This window comes from Hipposideros armiger, unplaced genomic scaffold (assembly GCF_001890085.2).
Source record: "Hipposideros armiger isolate ML-2016 unplaced genomic scaffold, ASM189008v1 scaffold_43, whole genome shotgun sequence".
Classification (NCBI taxonomy): Eukaryota; Metazoa; Chordata; class Mammalia; order Chiroptera; family Hipposideridae; genus Hipposideros; species Hipposideros armiger.
In genome coordinates, this window is record NW_017731393.1 from 2,345,260 (window position 1) to 2,356,987 (window position 11,728).

Below are 11,728 nucleotides of genomic sequence, written 5' to 3' on the forward strand. Positions count from 1 at the left end.
AAAAAAAAAAAAAAAGAAAGAAAATGACCTTGGGGTGTGCTGGTAAACCAATGGATGGGGGATGGGAGCACATGGGAAATCTCTACCTTACACTCAATTTTGTTATGGACCTAAAACTGCTCTAAAAAATAAAGTCTAGTTTTTTAGATGGGCAGAGGATCTGAATGGATATTTCTCCAAAGAAGATATGTATGTAAGTGGCCAATAAACACATGCTCACCATCATCAGTCATAAGAGAAATGAAACAAACCACAGTGAAACCCCACCTCAGCACGGCGGCCATTATCAAGAAGACAGACACAAGTGTTGGCGAGGACATGGGGGACCTGGGGCCCTCACACACTGCTGGTGGGATGCAAAATGGTGCAGCTGCTTTGGAAAGCATTCTGGCAGTTTCTCAAGAAGTTAAACATAGACTTACAATAAGACCCAGAAATCCTACTTCTAGGCATATGTCCAAGAGAAATGAAAACATATGTCCACACAAAAACTTGTACACAAATGGGCATAACAGCGTTATTGATAATAGCTAAAAAGTAGAAACAACTTAATGTCTATCAACTGACGAATGGATGAACAAAATGTGGTCTGTCCATATGATGGAATGTTATTCAGCCATTACCAGAAATGAATTACAACATGGAGGAGCCTTGAAAACATGATGCTAAGTAAGAGAATTAGTCACAAAAGGCCACGTGCTATAATTCCATGTATATGAAATATCCAGAATAGACAAATCTATAGAGGCAGGAAGTAGCTGCCAGGGGCTCAGGGGAGTGGGGAGACAGTGATTTCTAGTGGGTACGAGGTTGCTTCTTGGGGTGACAACCATGTTCTAGAATTGTGGTGGTTGCACAACTCTGTGAACACACTGACAACCACAGAGTCGCACGTGTGACATGGGTGAATTTTGTGGTATGTGAATTATATCTCAATACAGCTGTTAAATAAAAAAAAAATTAGAGGCAATTTAAAAAAGATTCCGGGGAGTTCTTTACTCTCACACATCCTGGCCCATCCTATATGACATAACTCAGAAAGAGGAAGTGACTTGCCCAGACCTCATAGTGGGCAGCAGGGCTGGCCACCCACCCCTGGAATGTGGAATGAGGACTCTGACCTTGGTGGGCCCTGGACCCTGGGTCTTGCGGTGGTGTGGGAGAACTCTTGAGTGAGCCCCCCTCTACTCCACCTGTCCCACCCTGGAGGACAGCTGTGGCTTCCTGGGAGACTGCCTGGCAGCTGCTGTACAGGGGCAGCTGAATCCCCAAATAGAATTGCAGCCATGATGGAACCCCAATGATTTCCTAGCTCAGACACAGAGCCACCCTTCTCAGACTCAGCTTGGGGCTGAGGGAATTGCGGCCGTGAGCAGTTTTGCCAGGGCTGCAGCACACACAGGACAGGTGCGTCCTCCTCCTAAGTGGCTACAATACTGAATATAGGCCTCATTCATTCATTCATTCATTCATTGCGGGCATGCTCTGAGCAGTCCTGGGCTGAGCACTGACCCCAGCACTGCATCAGCCCAACCCCATTGCCCTGGAGCTCACCCTCTACCAGACCCTCCGGTCCAGCCCCACATTATGCGACCACAGCCTACCCCAGCTCCAAACCTTCCATGACTTTCAGCCACTCCTAAGCAAAAGACCACCTCCTCAGCCTAGTCCCTGCCGGCCTGTCCCAGCCACTACCTGCGTGCCTAGGGCTCCTGACAGAGGAACCTGCTCCCAGCTTGTTCTCAGAATGAGCTCTGCACGATCCCATCCCTCTTTGGATTCACTGAGTTGGTTCCCTTCCCCAGAATGCCCTTCCCTAGCTAACTTTTCCAGTCGGACCAAGTCCCCTGCTGGACAATGGTCAGGAGGGAGGATGCGGGGGAAAGCAGGGAGGCCCTTGGCTCTACCTCTGGGTGGAGGTCAAGGGGATGGTGACCACAGCTCTACTAGTCAGAGCTGACCCAGCTGAGCGTTTGCCAAGTGCTCTCGTGGATTAACCCCTGATTCCCATGGAGCCCTCGTCCAGCATTGACCCTTTCGTGCAGCCCAGAGGGAGAAGTGACCTGCTCAGGGTCACAGGGTGAGAAAGTAGCAAAGCAGGGACTTGAACCCAGGGAGCCAGACCCTAGAGCTGCCCTCTGAATCTCGGTGCCACTTTCCCCACCTGTGGGAGTAGCCCCGGCTGCGTCCCCAGCTCTGGGTCCATGGGTGGCCTTGGGCCCCATCATTCACTGTCGCAGGGCCTCTGCTTCCCCATCTGCACAATGGGGATGATGAACCTAAGGTCTGTTCCTGCTCAGAGGACACTCTCTGACTATTCCACAAATACGCCAGGCCCAGCAGTGCCAGCTCAGCCTGTGCATTGGACCTAGGAGGACAGACATTGTCCCCATCCAGGGAAGTGTCCTCTCCCGGGCTGTCAGGGGAGACAGACCAGTGAAGGGGCAGTGCAACAGAGTGAGTAAGGGAACATGTGAACTGAGAGGGGAAGAACAGTTAGAGGTTTGCCCGGACGACAAGAGTAGGAAGGGCATCCCAGACACTGGGAATAGCATGTGCAAAGCGGGGGAGGAACCAGTGTGAGCGCAGCCCCGCCCCCAGACACGCTGCTGTGTGGAGAGGCAAGTCCACTCCCAGCCTTCCAGGGCCAACTTGGGGAGCAGGGCAGGGTGGTGCCACATGGAACCAGCCGCTGGCCTCTCAAGCTCCTGAGGCCCAGAACAGCAGAATTGAGTCAGCCTTGGCACAGGCCTAGCTCACAGCTGGTTTTGGTCTGTTTCCAGAGGCCCTTCCACAAAAAACATCTGCTGCTTGAGGTTTGGGATATAAGTTCATTGCAGAAGTTTCTGGGAATAAGTGCGGGTCTCCTAATGCCCAATGTGCTTGCCTTAATCAGATAGTGAAGTTCCTACAAACCATTCTCATTCCCTTTGTGCCTTGCCTGCCAGGAAACTCGTAACTGCATTTGATGCCAAATTACCGATCATCAGTGTCCTGGAATTGGGTAAATGCCTGTCTCCCCACATTCTCGATGGTTCAGTATGATCTATTCCTATTGTTGTGAGATGCTTGTTTCAGACTTTCTGTAGGCTGTTGTTAATTCTTCCCGGAAGACTAAGTGGTGTGAATCATAGATTATACCTAAGGAAAACCTAGCATATACATTTCACCCCTACAAACAAATTCTGGGGCTGTATGGCTGAGCAGGGAGGAGGGACTGCAGGACACCCCCTGTCACTCCTGCTGTTGTCCTGTTGACTGGTGGCTGAGTCCTGCAGCCTCAGCCCTGACTGTACCCAACGAAAAGTCTTTACTTCCAGCAGGTCCATCTCCCTGCTGCCGCCAATAGGTCAAGGCACCTTTGCCCAGGCTGTGGCCTCTGCCTGAATGCCCTGCCTGCTCCTTCTAATCTATCTTGGTCTAGGCTTTAGACTCAGCTGGCGGGCACTCTCCACCTCAGAGCCCATCCCAACCACCAGGGCCCAGGTGACCCAGGCTAGTCCCTTTAGTACAGTGTGAGTGGGGTGGGCAGACCCGCGTCAAGGGCATTTCCTGAGTCTCCACAGAAGTGATGCCAAAGTGAGATCTCCCTCTTAGCAGCGCTGGGACCAAAGCACAAGGGAATGTTAACCCTGGTATGTGCAGGGAGGCCGGCCTCAGTGGTGGGGCAGGGCTTGGGGGCCTAGGGCTGCCCCTCATGCGGAGGAGAACTCCCATCCCAGGGAGACGGAGGCTCTCTGAGCTTCGGGTAGGGGCTGGCTGGAGAACACGATAGGTCCTGCCATGCCCCTGTCTGTGTGGCCCTCCTTGCCTCCCCACACTCACCCTCTGTGCCGGGTGGTGCTGCAGCTTGTTAACTGGCTGAGTGACTCCAGCCAGAACTGCCACCAAAGCCCCCCCTAAGCCTGCTGCCCCCAGGCTGGGCAGGGGTACTGGGGTCCACAGGGGCCCCCACTGAATCACAGGCAGCTCCTCAGTCACTCAAAGCAGGGCTCGGGAAACGGTGTGAAGGAAACAGGGATGGCAGGGTCAGGGACCAGGGTCCAGGAGGCCTGAGGGCTATAGGGGTGGGGGCTTGCAGGCCACGGGGACACTCGCTGTCTGACACGGTTTATCTACACCATGTGCCGCTCGTCAGCCAGGTCCTGCTTCCTAGTGAGAGAACGAGGGCAGGACTTGCCTCAGTTCGCCTGCATGGAGGACATCACAGCTGGGAGAGGGCCCTGGTGGCCTCACTGAGCCCATCTGACCCTAAGGGTGGGCTGACCAGCAGGGCACCCACCCACCCCCAGGGGGACTTGTCACTCATCCCTGCCCTATCAGAAATGTCATCTCCACTTCAACCCCACTCTCACTGGTCAGAAACACCACATACTGGGAGGAACTGGGATCTCCCCAGAGTGTCAGGTAAAAAAAAAATCAAGCCCAGGGCCCCACAGGTGCTGGGGAGCTTGCTGCCCCATACCTGGCCTGGCCTGCTTGGTCCTAGGTCTGTGGGCTCTGGTGGGCGGGGACCAGGCCCAACCTCACGATGGCCTGGCCCCTGGCTTCGAGTCTAGCCCAAGGGGGCTGGGCATGGAAGGAGACCACCTGCTACGGAAGACACTCCTCAGGTGCCCAGGGGGGGCCCGGCACCTCAGACCAGCTGACGGTGACTGGAACAAGGCCTTGGGGAGCCTAGGGCCAAGAGAGGCGGGAGTCTAAACCTCCACTCGTCCCCTTTTACAGGTGGGGAAACTGAGGCCCAGCTTGGACTAAAGGGGATGAGTAGTATCCCCCAGCCTGTGACTGCCGGCTAGCAGGTCTCTTGGCAGGAGCCAGGGGTGCTAGGCAGGGCCTCGCCTACCCAGCAGGAGGGTACAAGGGTCTTGGAAGGGGAATAACTTGGGCCTCTGCCACCAGGGCAATAGTGCCTGGCCCTGTCAGGGCCCTCGCGTTGTGGCAGGCGCTGAGAGAGGGTCAGGTCAAGAGAGGGGGATCACTTGTGTCACTCCCCTGCCCCCCACAGCGCCCCCAAGCTGGGAGGAGCTGCCCGGGCCTCAACAGGTGCCAGGTGACCCTCCCCTCCCCCTGCCAGGCTTTCATCTCATCTTCTGTGTGATGGAGGGCGGAGCCTGGGCGCCTCAGAACTCAGCACATGCACCCGGATCCCCCTTGCCAGGACTTTCCCGATTTATTTATTTTTGCTAAGGCAGGAGATGGAAGAAAAAAACCCAGCCAAACCCAGTGAATGCCGGAGGAGCTGCTAAGACCCCGCCCCTGTTGTCCACATAAGGAAACTGAGGCCAGAGAGAGAGAGACTGGCCCAAGGGCACCTGAAGGCCAGGACTCAGGCTGCGGTTGGGCCACCGGGCTTCCACAGGAGTCTCTGCTCGGCTCTCAGCTCGGCCTCCTTCCGCCGCCCCTTCGCCGAGCGCTGCTCGTTCTTTGTCTCTCCCGGTCACCATGACTACCGTTCCGGGCTGCTCCCAGCCGCACCTCCTCCGCTGGCCGCCCGCGGGATTTCTCGCCAGCGTGGGCAGCGAGGACCCCTGCCGGGGTTTGGGGCAGAGAGGGTGGGAAGCGGCCTCGGCGCGGTCCCAGAGCGCAGGATGTCCCTGCGAGAGGCCTTGGCGGTCCGAGGCCCCACAGCGCAGGATCCAGCGCGCCGGACTGACCAGGCCTGGCTGCCCCCATCCCGGAGGATGCTGGGTCACTCCCAGGCCGGGCCTCAGTCTCCTCACCAGGCGAATGGGCGCACTGTACAGGACAAGCCCTGCGAGCCCGAAGGAGGCAGAGACCCTGATTTTTCCCCTTGAGAGGTGAGGGCAGGCCGGGAAGCCCCTGAGGCCCCCCCAGCCCCCTCCCCTGTGGGTCCCCCATGTGCCTGCTGGCTGAGTGTCCTAGGCAGTGGCTTGCTTTTCTGCGCCTGTCCCGCCTGTGTCACATGGGTGCAATTCCACGTGGTTTCCGGAAGGTCACAGGAGCCTTGGACACACAGGTGCCCTGTACAGTAAGTAAGTCCCCAACTTACGAATATTGGAGTTGCAAACTTTCACAGATACCAACAGACCTCGCATTACAAATATTCGTAGATGCGAACAAATCGCGGAAGTAGCTCCAGTGTCTGCTGGACATTGTCACAGTTGTGCTGCTGTGTTTACTGTACAGTGCGATAATGTACAGTAGTCCAGTGCTCCATCAGAGCCCAGGATTTCCGGAAGCAAAAGGAGATGCAGTGGTGATGTGGAGGAGACTGCTAGGAAGCGCAATGCAATAACCTTGGAAACAAGTGTGAAAATAATTGAGAGATTGGACAGAGGCGAAAAGATGGTAGATGTCACTCGTTCTTATAACATGAATCATTCAACCACTGGCTTTACATTGTGTATTTGTGTCAAAGGTGTATAAAACTCACTTTGTCAGATTTACTAATGAATCTGACTAAACGAACATTCTCCCGGAACGGAACTCGTTTGTAAGTTGGGGACTTACTGTCCTTGGTAGCTACTGTCATTATTCTGAACCAAATGTGGTGATTTGGGTGGAGTTGATTCATTTCTCTAACGCCCACAGAACAGTGGGAGGGCAGGCCCAGGCTGGTGCTGGGCCGTGGCAGGGCAAGACCCAAGTGGCCCCACCCAAGCTGAGCAGCCTACACGCACTACCCCATCCAGAAATAAGGAGAGCTGAGCCAGGATCTGAAAATGTAGGAAGCTGCCAGAAAGGGCACTTCATGCTGAGGGAACAGCATAGACAAAGTCCCAGAGACCAGAAGTCTGGGACCTTTCACCAAGGCAAAGGAAGCCCAGGGCGCCAGGCGGCAGCCCAGGGTGGGTGAGGCTGCCACCTGGGCAGACCTGAGGCTTGGGCTGTGACCTGTGCGATCCCATAGGGTCCTGCACCCAGAAGGGACCACCTTGGGTTAGTGCTTTGCTGTTGCCATCTTGAAATTCTTCATTTTTGAACAAGGGGCTCTGCCGTGTCATTTTACACTGGGCCCCCCAAATTATGTAGCTGGGCCTGCGGCGGGGGCAATGCAGAGCCAAGGGAAGTTTTGTTGTTCAATTATTTTTTTAAATTGGGGCAAAGGTATACAGAAAATTTACCATTTTAAGGGTACAGCTTAGTGGCATTAAGTAATATACGTTGTTGTGTAACCGTCACCACCATCCATCCTCAGAACGCTTTTTATCTTGCAAAACTATAGCTCTGTACCCATTAAGTAACACCTCCCAACCCTCCTCCCCCAGCCCCTGGCAACCACCATTCTGCTTTCTGTCTCTAAGAATCTGGCTACTCTAGGTACCTCATAGAAGACGGATCACACAGTGTTTGTTCTTTTGTGACTGCCTATTTCACTTAGCATAATGTCCTCAAGGTTCATCCATGTTGTCGCATCTGTCAGAATTTCCTTCCTTTTTAAGCCTGAACATATTCCATTGTCCGGATATGTATATTTATTCATTCAACTGTCAGCGAACATTTGGGTTTTCCCCACCTTTTGGCTACTGTGAATAATGCTGTTATAAACATGGGTATACAAATATCTGTTCCGGTCCCTGCCTTCAATTCTTTTTGGTGTATATCTACAATACATGTGGAATTGCTGGATCACGTGGTATTTCTAACCAAGCGAGGGTTTTCAGCAGTGCTGTGGTCAGATGGGGCCATGAAGACACTCAGTGACTGGGTGGCAAATTGATGGTAGAAGGCTGATAGCCCCATGGTTGGGGCATGGCCTGGGGACACACATCTAGATGTGAATTCGGCCCTGCCACGTGTTGGCTCCCCACTGGGCAGTCATCCCTCTGAACTCACGTCCTCCATGTAAATGGGATGATTGTACTAGAATCTTCTGTTTTAGGGAATTAAATGAATCACTGTGTGCCAAAATCTAAGGCAATGCAATGCGCAGGTGCTGTCATCACCCTTGTTATTCCCAGAGAGGGCCCATGAGGAGAGAGAGGCTGGGGCCTGGTGGAACTCCAGGAGCAGAGAAAACAGCGGCTGCTGGGCAGGTCCTCCACTGGGAGGGAGCTGGGCACAGCCGCAGCTCTCCACATCCCCAGAGGGGCCGGGTGCAGTGCGGGCAGTGCGAGGGGGATGGGGCTTTCTCTCTGGCTCACGTGTGCGCCGAAAGTTCAAAACTTGGGGGACCTGTGAGAATTTCCCACCCCCTGGCCAGAGCCGGTCAGGAAAAGCTGGTGGGAAAGTGGCTGACGCAAAAGCAGAGTGGCAAGTTCAGTGGGTAGAGCATGAGCTTCAAGCTACAGAACCAGAAAGCAAAGCCGTGGATACAGAAAAACAGGCCTGGGGGCGCGTGGGTGTCAAGCAGGCAGCAGTGGCTGCTAAGAGCTTAGCTGGAGAGTTTTATTTGCTTCATTCTGCTCTCTGCATATGGAGGACCCCACAGCCAGTCTCATGTTCATTCCACTCCAGGTGGGATAGCGGCAGGAGTAGGCACCTGAGAGGTGGGGTTGGGAGGGGCCCCAGCTCCAGGGTGGCCGGATCTTCATACGACTAATCAGGAACCAGGCCTCAGCCAATCAGTGGGAGGCATTTCTGAGCACAGTGATTGGATGAGGAGGGGCACATGACTGCGCAGAGCTCTTTTGGTGCCGCTCAGATCCTGTCAGGCTGGCTGAAGAGCACCTTCCCAGTACTCTGGGATTAAGCTCTAGGGATGTGGCCTTGAGAGGAACAGTGCCCAAGGGTCCCCAGTTCTCTCTGAGTGCTTCATGGCTATCCCCTCTCAGGGTCTTCCCTCTGCAGCTCCCCTTCCCGCACTGACTTCTCCCGTCACCTCTCTCCTGCTTCCCCTCGAACCTCCTTCCCCAAAGCAATGTCTCCACCACTCCTTCTGTACGCATCTACAGTTTCCTGCCTCTTCTCCACAGACGTTAGCACAGCCCGAATTGTGGACCCCCAGTTCATCAGTGTGTTATGAAATCAATTTATGAAAAACCAATGTTTTCTTTCTTTTATGCAAAATTGCCATATATAGTACAGTGCACTCACTTTTAAGTGTCCTGTTCTGTGAGTTTTGACTCAATTATGTGTGTGTCAATTGTGATATAGAACATTTCCATCACCCCAAAATGTTCCTGAGTGTCCCTTCCCCATCACCCCCGGGGCCCCGGCAGCCACTGACCGAATTTCTTCCCCACAGGCTGATGTTCCCCGTTCTAGGACCTCATATAAATGGAGCCACACAGTATGCAATCCTTGGATGAAGGCTCTTTTACTTGTCATAGTGTCTGCAATTCATCCATGGGGGCAGCGGAGAGAGGAGTATTTAGTAGTTTGTTCATTTTCACTACAAAGCAGCATTCTTTTTCAAAAATATACCACATTTGTTTATCCATTCACCAGTGGATGGATAATTGGGTTGTTTCAAGTTTGGGGCAATTATGAATAAAGCAACCAGCATTTAAAAAAATTAAGCGATAGACTAAACCATGTCATTTTGTAAGGGGAAGCTCTGTTGCATGAGCTTTTGTTTCATTTCTGTAATGAAATACATGTATAAAGAAACCTCTGCCTTGCCCAGAGATCTGGGACCAGGTGCGTGGGACCCCCTTCAGGTCCCTGGATGGGTGTCTGTGCTGTCACTGCTCCCAGGCCCCACACTCTCCCTGATCTCCATCCTCTTTTTAAGGCCAGGGGAGAGCCTTGTGGCTGGCTAAGCCTCATCCGGCAGCCTGTCCCCATGGTCAGAACTTCTTCCCTGCTAGGTCCCAAGCCATGATTGAGGGGGGCGAGGGGGCTCCAACAAGGAGCCCAGACATCTCCAGGGCCTCAGACTTGGTGACACTTGTTGCTTCTGGAAATATACCTGTGCCAAAATCGGGGTTGCTAACAGAACAGCAAGTGGAACTTGTCCAAACCATCCCCAGGATCGGGAATGAGTCATGGTGATTAGTTGACAACCAACCGTGTCCCTCCAAGATGGAAGCTGCCACGCTCACTATTTGGTGGAGGAAACTGAGGCTTGGAGGCCAGGAGGGGCTGGAGTCACAGAGGCAGGCAGATCAGACCAAAATTCTGACACAGACCCCCTTCTGGTTCAATTCATGCGAACTTTGCTTCAGAGCCCAACTAGTTACCCTCCTCCGGAAGGGCCTCCAGTTCCCCTCTCTGCCCTGCCAGCTAGCTCCTTCCTCCTCTTCTATGACAGGTGTGTATTGTCTTCCCAATTTTACTGATGAGGAAACTGAGGCCTAGAGAGGTTAAGCAAGTTGCCCGAGGCCACTTTAAAGTACATGCAGCTGCCCAGCAGCAGCTAGGCAGCCCCAGGCATAGCCCTGTGCCCTTAGTGGTGCCAGGCACTGAGGCACCCGCAGAAACCCCTTCCTGCCCTCGACCCTTACCCCCATTCCTCTCCCCCAACTCCTTTCCACCAAACCTTCCTCAAATGTTCAGGCCACAGTGTGCTGGGGCCTGAGTCTCTGGCCTGGGACAAGTGTTCCCAGCCAGACCCAGAGTCCCAGGGTAGGTTTCTCCTCCGGGATGGGGGGTGGGGAGCAAAAGAAAGCCTGGCGGGGTGAGCAGAGGTGTCCCATCTGTAGCTGAGTTAATGAGAGCAAAACCCTGCACCCAACCTGAACACCCATCACTAGGGACTGGGTGCACAATGGGGGTCTCTGGGTACGAAGCCTGAAGAAGGAGAGAGATGGCGCTCTCTGGGTGTCTTCACGGGGCAAGACCGGGCTAAGTGAATTAAGCAGGACACAGATGTGGGTGTGGAGTGAGGGAGACCATCTGTGTGTGTGTGTGTGTGTGTGTGTGTGTGTGTGTGTGAGAGAGAGAGAGAGAGAGACAGAGACAGAGACATCAACAGGAACTGGAGGGACATTTGGGAAACCAGATAGCCTGACAGAGGTCGCCACTGTCAGGCAGTGCTTTTCCAAGACTTCTTGTGCCTTCCTGATATTTTACCAGAGCATTTATTACTTCGATAAAAACAAATTGTATAAGATCCACTGAATTCAAAACAAAACAACCTGATGCAGCCTTCAGATTCTCCCCAAGAAATGTCTATGGAGAGGGGAACTCCCAGGGGTGGGGGACATCTCCCGCTGGCTCCTCCCTCATCCTGTGGGAGGGATTCCCTTCTCCCCCCACACCACCACCACCACCACCACCAGCGCACAAACCCTCCCAGCCTTGGAACTCTGGGCTTCCCAGTCCCCACGCAATTACCGTATTCTCCCTGTGGAAGCTCTGGTTACCGTATTCCCTTGTGTAGGTGCCATCGAGTGTTCCCGGAGGCTATCATCCTCCCTGATTCTTCCATCCCCTCCCCCCAGAGTAGGGAGAAGCTCCTGCAGGTTCAGGATCCCTGGGGACTTCACTGTTCACTATTGAGGAGGGTGCTCCTCCCACTTATCTCTTTCTCCACTAATTAATGTGTATTTTTATCCAAGTAATGCAATAGCTTAAAGTATACACACATGATGTGCACAGAATTTTAAAGCGTAAGTAGGCCTATCAGAAAAAGCAGCAGCCCCTCATTGAGCTATGGGACTACAGACCTTAGAGAGCCTCAAGCCCTCCTTCCCACCGCACCCGCCCCACCCCCAACCCTCCCCAGGGACAACCACATTCAACTCTTTTGGCTTCTTCTTCTGGATTTTATCTCCATGTTTATAAATAACATGCTTGTGCTGCTGTTACTTGATTTACCAATCTGAGCCATTATCTATGGACTTTCTCGTAGGAAAGATGAGGGCTTAGCTTTCTCACA